Raw genomic sequence first — 20,351 nt, forward strand, 5'->3', positions numbered from 1 at the left:
GTCCTCCACATCAAGTACTTTTGTACAGTTGTGTCCTGCACAGCAACTGCTTTTGTCTGTTGTACTATCAATACAGTAAGGTACAGTTATATCCTCCACATCAAGTACTTTTGTCTGTTGTACTATCAATACAGTAAGGTACAGTCATGTCCTCCACAGCAAGTACTTTTGACTGTTGTACTATCAATACAGTAAGGTACAGTTGTGTCCTGCACAGCAACTGCTTTTGTCTGTTGTACTATCAATACAGTAAGGTACAGTTATATCCTCCACATCAAGTGCTTTTGTCTGTTGTACTATCAATACAGTAAGGTACAGTCATGTCCTCCACATCAAGTACTTTTGTACAGTTGTGTCCTGCACAGCAACTGCTTTTGTCTGTTGTACTATCAATACAGTAAGGTACAGTTATATCCTCCACATCAAGTGCTTTTGTCTGTTGTACTATCAATACAGTAAGGTACAGTCATGTCTTCCACATCAAGTGCTTTTGTCTGTTGTACTATAATATGGTAATGCAGTTAGGTCATCCATCAATAGCAAATGCGCTAAAAGCACAAAAACAAATTGGTTCAAAAGCCGTTCTACTGATTTAACATGTGACCATATTCCACTCATTTAAAACAATTCTTGGCGGGGGTTGGGGGTTGGCGGAAATTGGTATCTCTTGATGTAGAAAAATATGATTTTTTCAGAAACGTTACGTATAGAATATGTATCACTATTATTACTAGCGACTATATTCCGTACATATTTAACAGCGAGGCACTATTACAGATTCAGAGACATTTTTGGTGTTTATACAGGGTAAATTATTCAAGTGAACTAAGACAGCTCTAAAAAGATTTATTACTTTCATACAGGATGATGTATTTCCTAAGTATGCATACATACAGGATAATGTATGGAAGTGAACCATACATGTGTTATCTTCATACATGATAATGTATGGAATTGACCTACGACAGTTCTAAATATATTAATTGCATACATACATGATAATGTATGGAAGTTAATCATTACATGTGGAAATAAATGTATTCCGTTTATACTGGATGATGTACGCAAGTGAACCATACAGTTATTGCGTTCTTACAGGGCAATATATACAAGTGAACCATACAGTTATTGCGTTCTTACAGGGCAATATATACAAGTGAACTACTACAGCTGGAAATATATTTATTCCATTCATACATGATGACGTACGTAAGTAAACAAATTCAGTCGTAAATACATTTATTACGTTTATACAATATAATGTACGCCAAACTATCAGGGTTCCTTGAATCCATAAAAGCCTGGGGGAGGTGACACCATCCCCTTCCCCAGGAACAACTAGCAGGCTGCGGTGCAGTCAGAAAAAAGTGGCACATGCACAATTGTGCGAACGCTACTATAATTAAACTCAACAACAACAACAACGCTACAACCTTATAGACGGGTGAATTTCCATGCTTGAAGAAGATGTTCGAACAAACTGCATTCTTAGGAAATGTTTTAGAAGATTGATATAAATTGATTTTGAAAGGAATGTAATGATTTCTGTGAAACTTGTACCATTTTGATGTCTGTGCGTTTCTATGAAGCAAATGTTTTGTGATATCTGAACACATTATCAAGTTAACGAAAATGTAATCCTCCATTTTTACATAACAAAGGCAAGCGTAAATGTTCTTCTAGTCTTTTGGATTTTAAAATGGAAATAAGATTTTATCGTTGGGAATAGCTTCAAAATGTTTGACTATTTCCTGTGGAAGATACCTCGATGAGTTATTGCCCCTTGGTACCTTCTCTCACTCAACAAGGATTAGAAACAACAATATGTTAGCGTCAGAAGCTCACAAGAAAACAACAAATAAATACTGAAAAAAACAACCACTTTGACCAGAGAAACCAGTGATCATGGACAGAAAATAGTAGCGATGAAAGTAAACTTGTCCCGCTCTGCTAAATATATTAACAAATTTAGTCGAAATCTATATGAGGCATATCATCTTGTATTTATGTGGTAATGAAACGATGGCGATGTTCGATGAAATGGAAGACATCAGGCAAAATCTAACCGTATACAAGATAAATCAGTGAAGACATCAATGGAAACTGAAACTGTAATGAAGGCTATTCAAGAGGGACAGCGTTTTATCCGCATAGTATAACAGCTCAGGAAAATGATTATATGTTTGATGGAAAGATAAGCAATTTTCCACTCTCTTTCTCCTACCGAAATAATTACTTCCACACAAATACCGAAATGTAGTTAATAAATGTGAGTTGGTTCATATCATATACCAAGAAACCACAATGAACACGTGACTTTATATTAATCATTAGCAGATAAGTAACAATGTAAAATATATGATTTTATTTCAATGTGCCGTTACAATGCTTTCTGTGCCTATTACGACACACAAGCGTACGTGCGAATAATAGCAGTAATATCTACCATGTAACTATATTGCTTGCTAAAAGGAAAGCATACACCAGGTGGTGTTTGTTGACATGGCTGTGCTCGGAATGTAAATCAGGCATTGCCTACAAGTAGCACACGATTGCAACTGCAGTAAATCTAAACAGACGAAAAAACGAAACTGTTGACAAAGCAGGTCAGTGCATCATTTTTACATTCTTATAAAATATACACGGATGCTGGTTTTCTTAATAAATTGAGGTATCAGATATCTACAGATAAAATTGGAACAATATCGGATAGACGAAAAAGACTGTTGGTTTATGCGTGCCATGGGGTTATTGCTGTTGGAACGCGTGGGAACGGTGTTCCCTTACATTTTTTCGCGTTCCATTACTTCTTTTGTGCACACCGTTGTTCCCTCCCCCGCATCTGAGTAACATGTTTTCCCTCACTTCCTTATTGCGTTATCTCACTTCTTTATATAACACTACACCACTGCTTAGTGAGGATAAAACATAGGATTAAAAATATGTATGTATATTCTTCCAAGGATTTTAAAAAACATGTATATGTTTTAGAGTATATCACTTGAAGAAATTAAACAAGCGTGATTGTTATTCACAGAAACATATCTTTTTGCCTTAGTTTAGACATAACACCGTGCTACAGAAACGTTTGTCCATTATTTTTTTATATATAGCAAATACCAATTTCGTCATGATGCAGATTCTTTGAAATGTCACAAATAAATGCCAGTGTTTTTCACTTGTTGCCTACATATCACACAACATATCTATTTTAGAAGATGAACGTGTCCTTCCTACAACATAAAAATAAACTCTGTCTATAAGCAGACCGCGATAATTTGGCACATCCTAGAACTTAAAACCCCCTGCAGTAGTATATATGTATAATAAAGGACAATAATATGCTGAAAACACAGTTCAGTACTTCTTGATTACATTTTAATGGTGCTGGTAGCTTGTATATTTTGACTCATTACACACTGGATATTCACCTATACAAACCTGCGTTGCAAATACTTCAGACATGAACTTGGCTGTACTTATAAACGTGGGCAATAATGTTGTAGTCAACCAATAAAAAAGTTGGACACATCAGTCATATTTTCCATTTCTGTATTAAATATCAAACATCCTGATATTTTTCAATTAGCAATCAGATTGTCACAGCAATCAATACTAAATTCTATGGGTTTTTTTTAATCCGAAAAGGAATGAAATTGAACATTAGGCTCCATGGACAATATATTTATCAAAACAGTTGATATTTTGAAATCTGTTTTGGCATATTAAAAATGTAGGCACGATTCAAATTTGTAAATTTGTTTCCTTCTGGCAAATAAAGTATTCTGTTGAACATTAGGCCGATAAAGCAGCCCTTCCTAGAGATGATTGATTTTCGGTTAAGGGCTGATATCACCTATTCATTAAAACCTGCATATCTCCGCAGCCAATTCTGTGTGCACACATCGGTGTACATTTTATACACTTACCGGTATGTCTCGCGGCTGTGGAGCTACCGGCGGCTGAAGGGTTCTTTTGGTGACATGTACATTATATTTCCGGAGCAAATCATATACTTGGTGACTTGTAAATCCACGTGGAATAGCACAATCCTCTATCATTTTGAATTACCAATTACTGATAAGTGTCTGAAGTGTATGCAGGTTTGTTCCGGAAAGATCTGCATGCAGAAAAATTGCACATGTTAATGAACAAGTGACATCATACCCTCATATCGTCCATCATTATTAATACTGACTTGGGGGGTTGATTTATCAGACTAGTTTAACATGTACACAAAATATGAAATCAGCTTGCTGTTTAATGCAAGAATATAGAATATATAGATTTTCAAAGGACAAACCAATATACTCGACAGTGGTTTTATAATTTAGACTGCTTTCGTATTCTTGGACATGGTGCAAATCAACATATCTAAATTTGTAATATGTTGGTGATTTTCATTTATCACGATGTCTTGTTGATTTATTTCTTCTTGAACTTTAATATGTCCTTTTATTGCTTCTTCATGGACTTAAAATAAGTAATAGAAAAGAGAGAGAGAGCCAACAAGTTTTGTCAAATTCAACAAATACAAAGTCAAAATTGAAAAATAACTTACAGTTTTGCGAATTAATCCGAAACAATACTACAATTACTAACACAAGTCCTAATGAATAAATTTCTGATTAAACTTTACTTGTATTTAAATCCATATCTGAAAGTGTTGATGTGCCTGTTATGGCATGTGTCGTTGCGATGTGCCAACAGTTTTTTGTTGAATCACAAAAATATAATCGAAGAATATATCCTTATTTGAACTTTATTATAAAGCCAAGTCTCTATGTCTAACAATAGTATTTTGAGCACTTTGTATTTCCAGAGAAGAATTATCTGAAGTCAATAATTTCAGCCAAATAAAATCTACTGCACATCTTATTCTGCTCAGATGTTATCGCAGGAATTTCCAATAAACAAGATTTATATAAAAACTAAGACATAAAAAAACCCTGAAAAGTTCATTGTTCTAGAACAATTAGGATGTTTGTCGCAATAAAACATCTGACATACATCACGTACACAAGATCTAGCTATGTGATTAAATACAAATGTCCTTGACTCAGTTTAAGATAATAATACAAATAGTTACCCAATACTGTTGACAAAACTGTCACTGATTTTGAACAAGGTCAGCTATTATATACAATGTTACATTCCCCATAGCATGTAATGAAATAAAAATCTAAAACACATAACAAACAATGCAAATTAAATATACATAACACTTTATAATTAATATAATCGTTACATTTTATACTGAACATCTTAAACAAAAGATGAATAGATGGTCGTCAAGACAACCGACTTTGAATTAAGGCCTAGATAAGGATGCCTTTTTCTGTATCACTTTCATAACACAGAAAAGACACCGTTGCTTTACATACTGTTTGGAGTACATTTTTATGCTTTTCATGTATGTGCTGGAAGTGATTTAAAACAGGTATGCTAAGGTTGCCATCAAAGTACAGATAATAACACATCAGCACTAACTTAAGTACTTATGAACTGCTGGAAACGTTACGTATCTGATAACTGATGATAGAGTTCTTATTGCATGTAAGAAAATAATATTAGGTAAAAGAAAAATGAATTCCAGTCAAATCGAACCTTGTCACATGTTAACGAACAATCAAGATATACGTTACTATTTACTAACCAGACAGTAAGACAAATAAACAAACAAATGAAAACTTGCTGAAGTTATAAAACTTGCAAATAATGTTTACCAGACTTTAAATTATTATATACTTTCTGATTTTTAACCCTATCTTGAATCTCGAAAACAGCAAGTATGCATCTTCAATGAAGATTTATGATACTTGCATTTTAAAGTTTATTCAATTCATATGCATCGAATGACTTTAGAATAATTGTGATATAACCTCCACAGAGTCATGAATGATCATTACATGTAATTCGGCGTAATCTGCGAGGTTTCTTTTACATCACCATTCTATATCTGTAAAAAAATGTGACGTGTTTTATATCTCAACGTTTTCCTTGGCCATGAACATTAATTTCTTTTGCCATCTCTGAAATTTATTTGAGGAATACAAAAACACAAGGTAAATAACTGTCATTATATTATTGACAAATATGTATTTATGCACTTTGATTAGATGAAAAAGTCTGTTACAGCCTATTGCATGTCAAGATGATGTACGAAAAAAGAGAATGAAGAGTTACTATATCGACTGCGTTTTGATGTGATTTGCAAACTATGTGGTCACTTGAAAATCTTTATAAACTACAGAAATATAACACGAGCAAATAAAACCAGTATAATTCAGCATGTGATTTGCATTTACAAATCTATTATGTAAACAATGGTCAAGCTATATGCTATAAAATATGTAAAGATCAAATAAATGTTCCAAGAAGAGTTTGATTGTGCGTCAGCGAGATTTTTATAGTATTATACTTACTTTGCTTAATTTTTTTTAACCAATACATTTGGATAAGTACAAATAACTGTCGCTTGTGTGATCAGGACTGTATACATCTGTTCAAATAACTGTGATGAAATTTGCCAGGCATAAGTTAAAATGATAGATAGCCTTTCTGAATTATCTGATGGTGTCTATTATAACTGGTCTTGTATTTATCATGATGATAAAAGAAAATGATTAATACGTTATTGATGGGAAACAAGATTCAATGATCCGTTTAATGAATTTGAAAACAAACCGCGGACTGTATTGACGGTCTTAAAACTGGATTAGCAAGGAAAGCATAAAACATAATGATCTGAGGAAATCTTGTTCAGCAAATTCCAAGCTCTAGTTCAACACAATAGCGGCATTTGATATTTACACTGCTCGTGATTTTTGGCGTAATATATTTTCATTAAGTGTGGTTGCTAATGTTGTGTATGAATGGAGTATTTAATTCATTTTCTAACGCGGCAAAACGTATTCATTTGCTTGTCCAGTATGGACAATTTGTGCATCGATGCTTATCGGATTAATTCAGCCCCCAGATCAGGACAATAATCAATGTTATCACTGGTGATGAGCAAAAATATCTCAAAAAATATTTTCAAAATGCTGAGCTGAAAAATGCAGAGGACAATTTAAAACACAAAGCAATAATTAATAATCCATCGATGACTAGACTTTTAAATATGAACTCTCGCTAGATATGTCTGAAAGTAACAGCGTAGAGAATACTGCCAATTAGACGCAGCCAAACTCTAGCCGATATATTGACGTAATTTAACGCCATGTTTTGAAATATAACCATAGAGGATTGGTTACTCTCTAGAAAATACATATTAAATCACTGAATCCTGAAATATTACAGTGATGGAATAGCAGACGCAATACATATATCTTCTACTTGCTGAAGAAATGAAGTTTGCATAAGGACCAGATGTAATATTACAAAAGTTATCATTTGTCATAATGCATTCGTGATCGTCGTAGATGTTGCTCGTTTTGGTTTGCCGACGTTAAGATAGCATCCAGTCATTTGACAATATATGTATAGGTTCCGTACTTCATCAAAACAAAACTTTATCTCACAGATAAACGGTGCAATATTACTTTGAAAACATCCACTTTTCTTCAGTTTTCCTCCTGCAATCTTCAAAAATAGACAGGCGCTGTCAACATCAACAAAATCTGTTATTAAGGTATTGACTCAGAAATCGATGTATAGACCGTTAGAAATAAATTACGCAATTATGAGTCTTTGATTTCGGTCTGAATCCTATTATGCTTAATTTTCCATTCTCTGCACATCAAAGTCCTCTAGATTAATTCTCAGTTTAAATATGGTTTCTCTTAATAGGAATATTATCTAGCTTGAAAATCTTTGATAACCTCGCATCGTTTTTCTAAACATTCATGAATTACTATTAAATAATTTTCGATGACGTGTTAATATTCAGTATCATGTTCTTTTAATTCATACTTGAAACAGATGTAGAGGGTTATGGGTAATACAGTGTGCCATCAACACATTCTTTCTTAGAAGCGACCGAGACTTTTCTAACTAGCACAGTGTGCTGATTATTAAATTACAGGGAAAACAACTATCAAGACATGCAAAATCTCTTTTGGAGCTTGACACAAAACTAATAGTTCTGATTTTGATAATGTGTTGTTTTGTTCTTTTGAGTAAGATGCTTTGTCTAGAGGAAACAACTGTGAAATCAATCCATATCATTCTAGACGAAGGAGACTGTACAAAACCTAGTCTGTGGAGGTATGAGATTAAGGAAATTGAAACAAGAATGTAATACAAAGAAATAAAAATGAAAATGGTTTGTGATGTACGATATTTTTCAGTCTTCATACGATATTGTTCAGTTTTCATATAGCCCTTGTTAAATGGTTTATGATGTACGATATTGTTCAGTCTTCATACGATATTGTTCAGTCTTCATATAGCCCTTGTTAAACGGTTTGTGATGTACGATATTGCTCAGTCTTCATATAGCCCTTGTTAAATGGTTTGTGATGTACGAAATTGTTCAGTCTTCATATAGCCCTTGTTAAATGGTTTGTGATGTACGATATTGTTCAGTCTTCATACGATATTGTTCAGTCTTCATATAGCCCTTGTTAAGCTATATAGTTGATACAAATAAAAAATAAACTACAATGCAGTTTTAAAGACAAGGATATGATCCACGTGTTATATCCCATAATATAAAATCATTTGTCAAACATTACCAATAGAGGACATTAAATGACACAACTGGACACTTAAATCTGCTCAGGTATTTCTTACATGGTCCCATGAACACAAATAGTGCTTATCTTACTTCTCATCTCAGGGTGAAGTTGAGATATTACGTCTCATTTCAGGGTAAATTTGAGAGCTTACTTCTCATCTTAGGGTCATCTTGAGATATTACTTCTTTTCTCAGTATCAAGTTGAGAGTTTTCTTCTCATCTCAAGGTCAAGTTGAGAGATTACTTCTCATCTCAGGGTCAGGTTGAGAGATTGCTTCTCATTTCAGGGTCAAGTTGAGAGATTAATTCTCATCTCACGGTCAATTTGAGAGATTACGTCTTATCTCGGGGTCAAGTTGAGAGGTTACTTCTCATCACAGGGTCAAGTTGAGAGAATAGTGACCATTTTTCAATTATATTTTAAACTATAAATTTGCAAACTTGCAACGGTAATTTAAGTCATGGACGCACCTTACATTCTTACTCAATCACCAATTCTTGCCTGCTTTCATGTCGGTTTTCTGGAGAGAAAAAACCCCACTAACGGTGAAAACCTAAAATGCACGTTTAAATGAATGTTCTAGTCTCTGTCTTGCTAAAAAAAGAGCAGTATTTAGTTCTCCTGTACATTATTTTTCTACAAGATGCCTCAATATTGAAACAAAGGCTAGATATAATAAGAGACAAGAAAATTAGAACCAAAGACATTTTACCTGAATTGATCCGGATCTCTCTCGATTTCGCTCTCTCTCTCTCTGATAGTAAAATTGACTAACTAATCAACCAACAGAGAAACAAGACAGAGGGACATAGAACACACTTAATTTTCCTATAAATTCTCTACATTTGTTTATCAGTACTGAACATTACACTATGTGACAATCAATGAAAATCATATGTTGATCTAAAATACCTTCAATGATGACTTCACTGTGAAGTTCTTGTCAAAGGTTCACCTGCAATTGTTTTGAAAGGCTGGACTGTAAAAAAACCAACTTGCAATGGAACACAGATATCACATCCGGATCATCACCAAGACCTTATTACTCACTGTACACTATCGCCGAAACACACGCAGACAACCACACCATAAGCTTATATTCTAAAGAATAAACAATTGCCTTTAAATCCATAGCAAGAATGCTTAAATCTAACTCTTGTATCACCACCAAAAGGTGACAGGAAAAATGCCCTAAAATTGACTGGGATGGGACTGCATTCGTGGGCACTGAACCGGAACTATTAATTGTGACCTTATTCCTGACAGGTCCAACTTTTTATACTCAATTTTGGTCAAACTTTTATATTTGCATGCCACACCTATTTCAACTTTATACATGAAGTCTTTTGGAATTTCCTTGGAAACAAGACATGTGACAGCTGTTAGAAAGTTTGTAGTGCTGGTGTTCCACAGAATGCAAGTTGTGGACCAAGTGTTCTCAAGAAACTAAAACTAAATTTGCTATCTCTTCCTTAATTAAATGAATTTTTCAATGCAGTAAAAACCTAATTGTAATTCATGCTAAGGCCTGTCTGAAAATATGTTTGAAATTAAAATATTATACAATACATTTTGATGGAAATTTAAATAAACATTTAAATTTTAAAAACTAAATTTTATTGAAAAATTATATTTTCATACAAGTTATAAAATTCAATTTGACAAATTTTATACAGCAAAGTTGACTAATGAATTATACTGAAAACGAATGGCAGTTTGGGTCTGAACAACTGATAGTATTTTTCCCAGGGGTAGTGAAGCATGATAGCTCACAGAGATTTTGACAGCAAAGTGCAACATGCCTGTCCCGATGCATATAGGCGTACACCCTAAAGAAACAATGAAAGGTGGTATGTTCCACATTTATTATGTCAGGTACTTAGGCAGTTGTTTGTATAACTAAAAGCACACTCAAATTAAAAATTTTGATGGGACCACTATCATGCTTTATAGCCAAAATTCATTCCATTTCAATGTCGATAACTACAAAAGGTGAAAATGTGATAGGAAAATACAATTTCAGGGAGGCTCTACCTTACTGAAAAATGGCGCGAATATCTCTCTTGAAGACCTAAGCCATGTCTTTGAGGTGCTGTATATCTGTGTGCTGATATGAACTAATCTTGGTCACTTACGGCAGTACACTGCACATGTCTGTATGAAACCTTGCAATCACCACCAGACTACTGGATAGCTTCCAAACTGATCCAACTCTAACACTTTGTTCCAGATACCAGGCTAGACCTGAAAAGATATAACATGTTTCACTTGATTCTATAAAACAGTAAGATATAGGTTAATGAAGTTAAAATGAGTTAGATATGGTGATTTCAAAATAACATTCAGGTTGCAAGCATGGGAGAAAATAGTAAACTTGACAGAGTGACACTCAGAAATGTGAAGCAATGGGTATGTGTTAAAGTGATAAATGCATCCTAAAAATATATGAGGTTTCTAGAAGCATATTTAGCCAGTTACAGGTTAAATAACTACTCAGGTAGAGTATGTATCATAAAGTTTAAGGCAATGTTGGAATGACAAAGTTTGATCATTGGTGCAAACATTAGTACATAACACTATACAGGAAAGTCAAGTGACAATATACTAAATTAAAATATATTACTATAAGCAATCGTATTCATGAGGAAAATAACAATTTTGGATATTGCAAGTGAATACAGCCAAAAGTGGCCACATAGATCAACTATAGGTATCAATAAATTCTATATCATCAACTAAATGGAAAATTTTGATCCCCAGAACTTGTAAACGAGGATGGACATTTGCATATGTGGGACATATACCATGTATTTGTTAAGATCACATGTGTAAACGTAATCCAAATGATCTGTTTGAACATTTTTAGTTTATTTTTACGAGTGTTGGTTACCAGTTAGTAAACTCATTAATTCAGTGGAATCAGATATCAGCTGATGCTACAATAACACACTCTGTCAAAGTACTAAAATGAAATATGTTGCCATACATAGGCATATTCATGATAAAAATAACATTTTGGGCTATTTTTAGTGCACACAGCCAGAAATGGGCCTTACAGATTCACTATAGGTACAATATCAGCCTATATGATGTACTGAATGTGAACTTTTGATCCCAAACATTCTAAAATATATAGATATTTGTTCATGTCGGATATGTAACCATGTTAAGATCAGTTGTGCAAAGTTAAATTCAAATAATCTGTTTGAATATTCCTTTTGTAATCTTTAGAGTGTCAGTTAACACATATTATTAGTAATTAATAATGCATAAAGCAAGACGGATCATTAGAATTTCCATAATATCATATAGGCCATAATGCCGCACTACATCAATCAATATCTTATCCAAACTAAACAATACAATGGAATTCATTTTGTATTCAACTTATATCATTTGTCTGTTTTCTTACATGCAAGGGTAAATATACCTGGGGAAAGTATATTTTATCCCTTTGATTTGTATTTCATTCTCTGACAGCTTAAGATGATTTACCAGAGAACTTGAGAAGTTGTCCTCTTTGTCCTCTCACTAAATACCTTATAACTATGTTTATAAACAATTACTTAAAGATATACAAGCAGATATATATTACTGAGGAAGTCACCCCATCATAAACACATAAATTAACTGTTTGAACCCCTAATAAATAGTTTGAATGACCTAAAGGCACAATACAAAATATAGTTGTGTCTTCTTGTATTTTAAATGAAGGTCTCATTTTGACTTAAAAAGATATTTTCTCTGACAAAATTTGACAAATATCAATCATTGGAGCTTGTCTATGGTGTAGGAACACACACACACACACACACACACACACACACACATACATATATATATATATATATATATATATATATATATATATATATATATATATATATATATATATATATATATATATATATATATATATATATATATATATATATTGATATCTTTTAATATAATTCCCAATAAAGATTTGGCGATTTTTTTATTTTAAATTGCATTTAAATATTTTAAAATAAATTACTTTTTTTTATTCTTAATTGCATTCTTATATTTTCAAAGTCAATTAACATAACATATTAAAATGTCTATCATTAATAATAAAGATTTTATACTAATTTAAACTTCACTCATATACTTCGCTGTCAGGACATATAACACAATTGATTGTACTATATATTCTATATTTCTTTATCAGTACTGAAATTTCCACTGTGTGAAAATCAATACAAATCATATGTTAATCTAAAATACCTTCAAAGATAATCACACAGTGAAGTTCTTGTCAAAGGTTCACCTGCATTTTTTTGAAAGGCTGGACTGTAAACCTTATATTCTAAAGAATAAATAATTGTCTTTAAATCCATACCAAGAATGCCTAAATCTAACTCTTGTATCACCACTAAAAGGAGACAGGAACTATAAAAAATAGACTGGGACTACATTCTTGGGTACTGAATCGGAACTATTAATTGTGACCTGATTCCAGATGGATGATAAAGCAACGTAATGGTCACACACAGGACGACAGTAAGAAAGACACACAGATCCCCATTGTCTTCCCGTTGGTTGTCGACTTGGTTGACCCAGATCTCCATCTCTCTCTCTTTCAAACAAAATACATAACATGCAACAAAAGTCATATGCATTTTATATGTCGGTATATACTTGCGAAAAGATATTGGTACGAACAATCGACTTTGATCTACTTGACACTGTGTGGTTCAAATATACATTGTCGTTAGTTAAGTAAATGATTCATCACCGTTTTCAACCTATTGGCCATTAAAATAATAACTGACATTAAATAACTTGCCTTTTTGTCGCAGACTTTATGGTATTTGAAAATTAAACTGACTGCAGCAGGTGACAACAGTGATATTATTCAGCGTCCTAGGATATCATCCCTGTGGGATTTTAGATTTACTATATGATCAGTGGTTTAATGTTATCATTGGTTAGTACCACTGTGATGCTGGCATTTTCATTAATGATCTCGTGTTTGCGCGATACTCAACGAGTCTATTAGAAACAAATTGACATGAAAGCTAAACTAGAATGGAACAGCAGAAACAACAATGAAATCATATTATGGATGAATATACAGATTTTGTGTCTTTATATGTTGGTCTGTGTACTTTAGCATGCCTGCTTGTCTTTCAGGAAAGCCTTGTCAGATCAGATACTGACCAGAACCAAGCTGATCAGTCGCTTTACATAAAAAGGAGAAATGTTCGATTTTTGGCGTCATTCTGAAAAAACGTGTCACTGCAAACCATTTTAAAGGTCTACAAGATGTTGTCTTTAGGAGTCCAGTGAGTATCTTAGGGGTCCAGTGAGTGTCTTTAGGGGTCCAGTGAGTGTCTTTAGGAGTCCAGTGAGTGTCTTTAGGGGTCCAGTGAGTGTTTTTAGGAGTCCAGTGAGTGTCTTAAGGGGTCCAGTCAAACTTTTTTCTTCTTTCTATTATGCTTCAATGCAATGGGAAATAAGCGTATATTCCCTTGTTTCAGTGGTATTTCAGATAATGAAGAAAGAATGCATGTGACAGCTTGTACTAGAAACGAATGTGCATTTCATATATATTACTGTTTGTTTTGTACTATTCGTCATTCTGAGAAACGAATGTGCATTTCACATCGAGTACTATATGTTTAGTACTATTTGTTATTCTGAGGCATACATATGCATGGTTAACTATTAATCTGATTAAATAACTGTTAATCTGATTAAAATCTAAATTTACTAATAGGCAAATCTGAAAAGCACAGATGAACGTTTATGTTGTGCCAGCTTTTGGAATGAACAGTCCACTTATTTTTAGTAACCTATAAGATAAAAAGCTGCACTTCGTGTTTGCGAGTTTTCGTTAGAAACAGTGTGTTCGAATGACGTTTACTCTTTTGAGCTTTCTTTGTAAAATTTATTCATGGTCTTAGAGAGATCAACAATTTTTTAATCTGTATAATTTTAAATCAGAAGATTACAGTTTCAGGATATGCATGGTGATATATCCTAGTATCGGATAGCATTGCACCACATTGGAATATTATTTTGCAGTTGTATGCTTTTCCCTCAAAAGCGTATCCTGTTCAACCTTGTATGAGGGAAATTCAATTAAATCAAAGGTGAATGGTGTTAAGACAGTGATATATTTAAACTCGGATGGAGCTGGCGTCTCAATACTCAGTCCATCCTCCTTTCGCGCAGGTAGGGATCCCATTTCCAACCCCCAAATTATGAATCACATCGTAAAAAACATGCTGAATACAACACATTAATTCCTGTACTAACTACGCCTTCATTTCACTCCCGTCCACTTACACCCTGCATAAAGTAAAAAGGCTTCACGCAGTTTCTCCGACTAATCCACATTATAGGCACATGTCTCATAGGCTAAAACAGTTGGTAAGGTGCGAAGCACAAGTATGATCATGGGTATATGCATACATATATTTTCTCATAGATAGAGTAAATAATACTTTTTATTTTTGCCTTACAAGGATATATATATATATATATATATATATATATATATATATATATATATATATATATATATATATATATATATATATATATATATAGAGAGAGAGAGAGAGAGAGAGAGAGAGACAGAGAGAGACAGAGAGAGAAAGATAGACAGAGAGAGACAGAGCATGTGCATAATTTTTTACCTATACAATAAGCATGTAACCGGCAAACTCATTTGCTACGTGCAACAATTATCGATTAATCGGTCGAAGTGCTTGAGCCTATCGGGGAAATGAAGCTTTCTGCGTGAAAACAACTACCTTCTGAAACTGTAATATTCTCTTATTGAAATGGTAATTTTGTACAAGGGGTCAACTTCAACAAGAGAAACAGATAAATTAAAAATTAAAAGCAGAATGCAAAAAATACCCTTATTAGTGATTAAGTCACTAATTTGTGCAGAAATCGACATTATCTTAGATTTTTTAAAATAAAGATTATCCTAAGATTTGTAATTGCAATGACACAAAGATTCCCGAGACAGATACGGTATACATCTCGGAACGTTCTTTCTGGTAACTGCAGGCGCATATCGATTGGCCAGGGATTCTTTGTGGTTGTCAACTCAAGTACAGAATATGTTCAATTGTACTGTTTTATGCCCTTCTTGCTGTAAGTCAGTGTACACTATTTTATTCTACCCCTTGAAATAGCAATCAGCTTGCAAACGTATTAATCTATTGATCGAAAACTATCTTAGAATAGAATGTATTCTATTACCTATTACCTAATGTCGAATTCTACAAACGTAACTAATGAAGGCGTCCTGCAAGAGTTGGCACATACTTGCTAGGTTCTCTTAATTAGGAATTCAGGACAGTATATACAGGACGAATTCTTCCGTGATAACTTTTGTATATTTGATATAGAATATAAATTGTCAGAATTTCATAAACGTTCTTACATTTCCACCTTACATAGCGTATTGGGGAATGATGGTGGTGTTACCTTTAATTGTGTTATATCCTAACATTTACATACATTTCTATAGCTAAACCCAAACATATAATTCAATTCGCATGCAATCCCAGTCGCACATGTAGACCCATGATTGTTACTAAATTACGTTTTCTTGAAATGCTATCTTATTTAATTTGTAGAAACAAAGGGGAGATTGGAAAAACAGGTCTAAGATAATAAAATAGCATCAAACGTTACCAATAGGGTTAAACTTTCATCAGAGTCATCGTTTATGCTATTAATTTGCTACATATTGTACCAGACTTCAATATAATAAACATTTTTTTAGAACTGATTAAATCTAGATTTTCTCGTGTACAACTCTAAAAAAAACCCCCAAATTTTCCAAAAAGTCTATTAAACAAATAGTTATGTGTTACAACTGGTATTTCATGTGAAATATCTTTTAGAGAAATTCGGCTCCATTTCAATCATGATTTCCTAAATTGTACAGTATTTTGGCAGTCGCAGAATAAAGGCTAAATATTTTGTATTTTCTTTTAGCAAAAACTTAGTTTATCATTATCACTTTAATTATTTTCAGTCTGGTAGTGGACTGTAATCACATGAAGTCGTAAAGATGATCACCTTTATATATTAAATGCAAACGCAAGCAAAGACACCGTCCACAATATCGCTTTGAGGACAAGAAGAAATCAAGAAATTCCTACTTCGAAACAAGTGCATAGAATAGGAATGGTATAGATATCCCAGAATGCTTGAGTGCACTCAACGGCAACTTATCAATTCTCTTGTTGAACAGTGTAGATGAAGATAAAATCAGAAACGTTTTGTCCATCTAAGGAACGTCTACTATATGAAGAAGCTCACATGACTATATCTCCAATAAAAATGATAGATAATATAGAAATAATTTGAGCTATTTTACAATTATTTCAAAAACACAGTGACCCGACCCGATCCGTAAACATAATTATGGGGTTCCTCTTATTAAAGAAATGTTGTTTTATGGGAATTTTGACCGCACCCCTTCTGGTGCAGGGACTACTTGAAAGGTTACTACGCCAGTACAAAAAAATCTTGTATCACCGCATTTGCAGACATATATTTTTTTAGCTAACGAGTTATAATGTAACGAAAAACTGTTTTATTTTGTGTTAATAGTGATCGTGATTGAAATTTATGTGTATGAACAGGAATCTGAAGACACGAAATATGGCCTGGAAAATTAAGTTTTCTTCTTGAATGAGTTTCCCGCCAGAAAGAAACCTAGCAAATGCCTAGATTATAGTACTTCTTAAAAAATCGCCTGTCTCCCCTACTTGATGACCGTCATATTTTGTACAAGTTTAAAAACAACTTGAAATTTTATTGTATTAGTGGTTTGTAATGATTTTCTTTAGTTCATTGGATATTTAATCAATAAAAGCAAATATAAAGTAATGTGAAGGACACGAAAATGTGTTGATGTTTGGATGATCAAATCACGTATATTTTCATTTTGGATTAAATATAACATTTTGGGATTAGATTATCTTTTTCCATTATGATGCTGAGGTATATTTTTCCAAAATATTTATATTAAGTATTTCTGGGTTATTACTCACAGTTAATTTAATCAACCAACCTTAATTCATCTTAATTGATTGTTTTACAAGTAATAGAGTTTTGAGTTGTGTATTCCAATAAAATATGTAGTCACACCTTTTATTGATAATATGCGAATATCGATCGCGATCCAGTGTAGAACAGTCTGGTAGGTCTGCATGATGAAGACATCACTACTATTCATACTGTTGTGTAAAAAATTCGATTTCCAGTCTGTATTGGATTTTTAAACAAACCTTCTCGAGCGAAAAGGTCATTTTTAAAACGTCTGAACACACAACTGTTTTATAGATATCATTAAGGATACTTTGCGTTTTTTAAGAGATGGTCTGAAAAATGTATCAATCAGACGAAAGGTTTAACAACTGAAGACTCGCAAGAAAACTGTGATAACTACTGACTCAAGGTCGTATTTCTAAACCTTTCGATGATGGGCTAGGTACTTTCTGTTGGCCACGTTGTAAAGACCAGTCCAGTTATCTTTATTTTATTTCCTCGAGCAATTTTCTTTTATATTCCCGAAATATAAGCTATCAAAGATTTCGTGCCAAAACAGTTCATATAATGAGCCAAACAAACCTTATCTTAATTGATTGATTTAAGTGGAATATTTAAGAGCCTCGCGATCAAATGAAGCCCGTGTAGCCACACCTTTGTCGAAGACGACTGAATATTGATCACAATTCATTATAGACCTAGTCCAAAGAGATTGCATGTTAAAGGCAGAGCTATATACCTGCATATGTTACGTGACATTATCATATTTTAGTCTTTGCAATAATTCATAGACTGATGGACGTTAGACTTTAAGGTCTTGTTAAATATTTTGCATCCTGCAAGCATAATATACAGTTCCACCAATATTGGGTATTGTTGTTTTTCATTTCTGCTACAATTAAGTGAACATTTCTAGTTCAGCTCCGTGTCTGACGTAAAACATTCAGCGAGAATAGAGACAGAAATAACAACAAGCTCTTTAATTTGCATGTCACTTCACAGGGGCAGATCCAAGGGGCATATGTATGGACCTTTCACCGATTATGAATCACTTATCACAGACGAAATGGGCCATGGTTTGCCATTGCGCTTTGACGAGCGGTTAATATATGGAATTTATGTTCAAATAGCTGAATGAACTGTCTGAGAAAAGCGTCTATCTTGTTCGCTGAATGCAAGATTTATTGAACATAACATAATTTGATTACAGAGTCAGCAACTGACACTGTCAAATAGAAAGATTACCATTTTCAAGGCATTGATGATATTCAGTTACAGTGTGGCAATGTCAAACACCTGACTGGACATATTTTTCCTGATTCGAAAGGAATACAAAACGTACAAGAATTTCGTTTGACAATCTTTATTTCTGACCTATTAGGAATGAAAAAAATGATGCTTGTTCTCTAAGATACAGTTTATTTTCGAATAGTTTTATTGTAGACTTGCTTTATTGTACACGGCTAATCTCAAGTTTGTTCTAACAAAAAGAGCTTAAGTTTCCGATGATTCGCATGCTGAAATTCGGTACCTATTGGTAATGAGAACCCAAACCCTCTATGGTAAAACACGATGCCCAGCAATTTCTGAAACTAATTACAGTGTCCTAAATTCACGTATTTCCACAGGAAATGCATAAGTACACTTATTGTACGTAGAGACTATTTTTTGAGAGATCGTGAATTGATTTTGTGGAACAGATGGACCAATAAGAGCTAGTTAATAGGATCGTTTGGGAAGAGGTACACAAATTATAAAGCGGAATAAACATTTATATAATGAGGATAGTTTGACTAAAACGCGTCATGTTATAGATGTGCGTCGAACGACTGGAAAGGATTCAAGCCAACATTTTGGTGGAAATTAATAGAAGCTGTTTCAATGTGATTGGTACAAAGCAAGAAATTGGTAAGTATTCGTTGTTTTTTATATCAAGAACCAATATCTTATAGATATAATAAATTGGCCATGTTTAAAGGCGCTTTTAATATTTTGTCTTCCAGGAAGGTGAGCACACTGATAATTTTTTAAAAGTTGATCTACACACGTACTGCCACTTCTGTTCTCCTCATCCTTATTCTTTATATTCTTCAAAAAACTGACCAGACGGAGACATTATCTACATAGAAAAAACAACAAACAAACAACACAAAATCAAAGTAGAAATCAACATGCACAGTTAGATTCAAAGTCATGCGAACAATTATGCATTATAATACCATAAAGGAGAATCAATGTAAATAATAGTGGTCAAAGAGAATTTATGGTATTTATAGATGCAGAACCCAAGTTTGACGATGTATGCAAGTCATTTACAACCCATCCAGACCGACGAAGACTCCTAAAATAGTCTGAGGAATTAATGATTTTTTTCCTGGTCAAAAGGTACAATGAAATAAAACAAATGGTTTTTGATGCGGTCTAGAATAGGTAGTTTTGAGTAGCAGCAACTGAGAAGGAGTAAAATCCCATTTTTAAAATAATTGCGAGGTAATCCTGGTTTATTATTACTGGTCTTTCCTGAAAAGTCTTTACTTACTGGTCGTATTTTTTCAAGCGGACCAAGTTAATATCTGCGTGTCTAAACAGCTGAATAAACTTACATTTTAGAAATTACT

At 33.4% G+C, this 20,351-nt stretch overlaps 1 protein-coding gene across 8 annotated transcripts in view; it reads left to right on the forward strand.

Annotated features, from left to right (window-relative positions):
* LOC149797813 (uncharacterized) overlaps positions 1-20,351 on the forward strand; it is a 156,542-nt gene that overhangs the window by 13,513 nt on the left and 122,678 nt on the right. For 3 of the 8 annotated variants that reach the window (XM_089962806.1, XM_089962803.1, XM_089962810.1), the window contains exon 2: positions 13,840-13,991. The exons of 3 other annotated variants lie outside the window; for them this stretch is intronic. The gene's annotated coding sequence lies outside the window, so the exon portion shown is untranslated. Of the gene's footprint in view, positions 1-13,839; positions 13,992-18,576; positions 19,642-20,351 lie in introns of those variants that run through there. 2 more of the 8 variants (XM_089962807.1, XM_089962804.1) reach the window with 1 other exon arrangement.

The sequence above is a fragment of the Sinohyriopsis cumingii genome, chromosome 6 (genome assembly GCF_028554795.1).
Source record: "Sinohyriopsis cumingii isolate HCF-2022 chromosome 6, ASM2855479v2, whole genome shotgun sequence".
In the NCBI taxonomy this organism is placed as follows: domain Eukaryota; kingdom Metazoa; phylum Mollusca; class Bivalvia; order Unionida; family Unionidae; genus Sinohyriopsis; species Sinohyriopsis cumingii.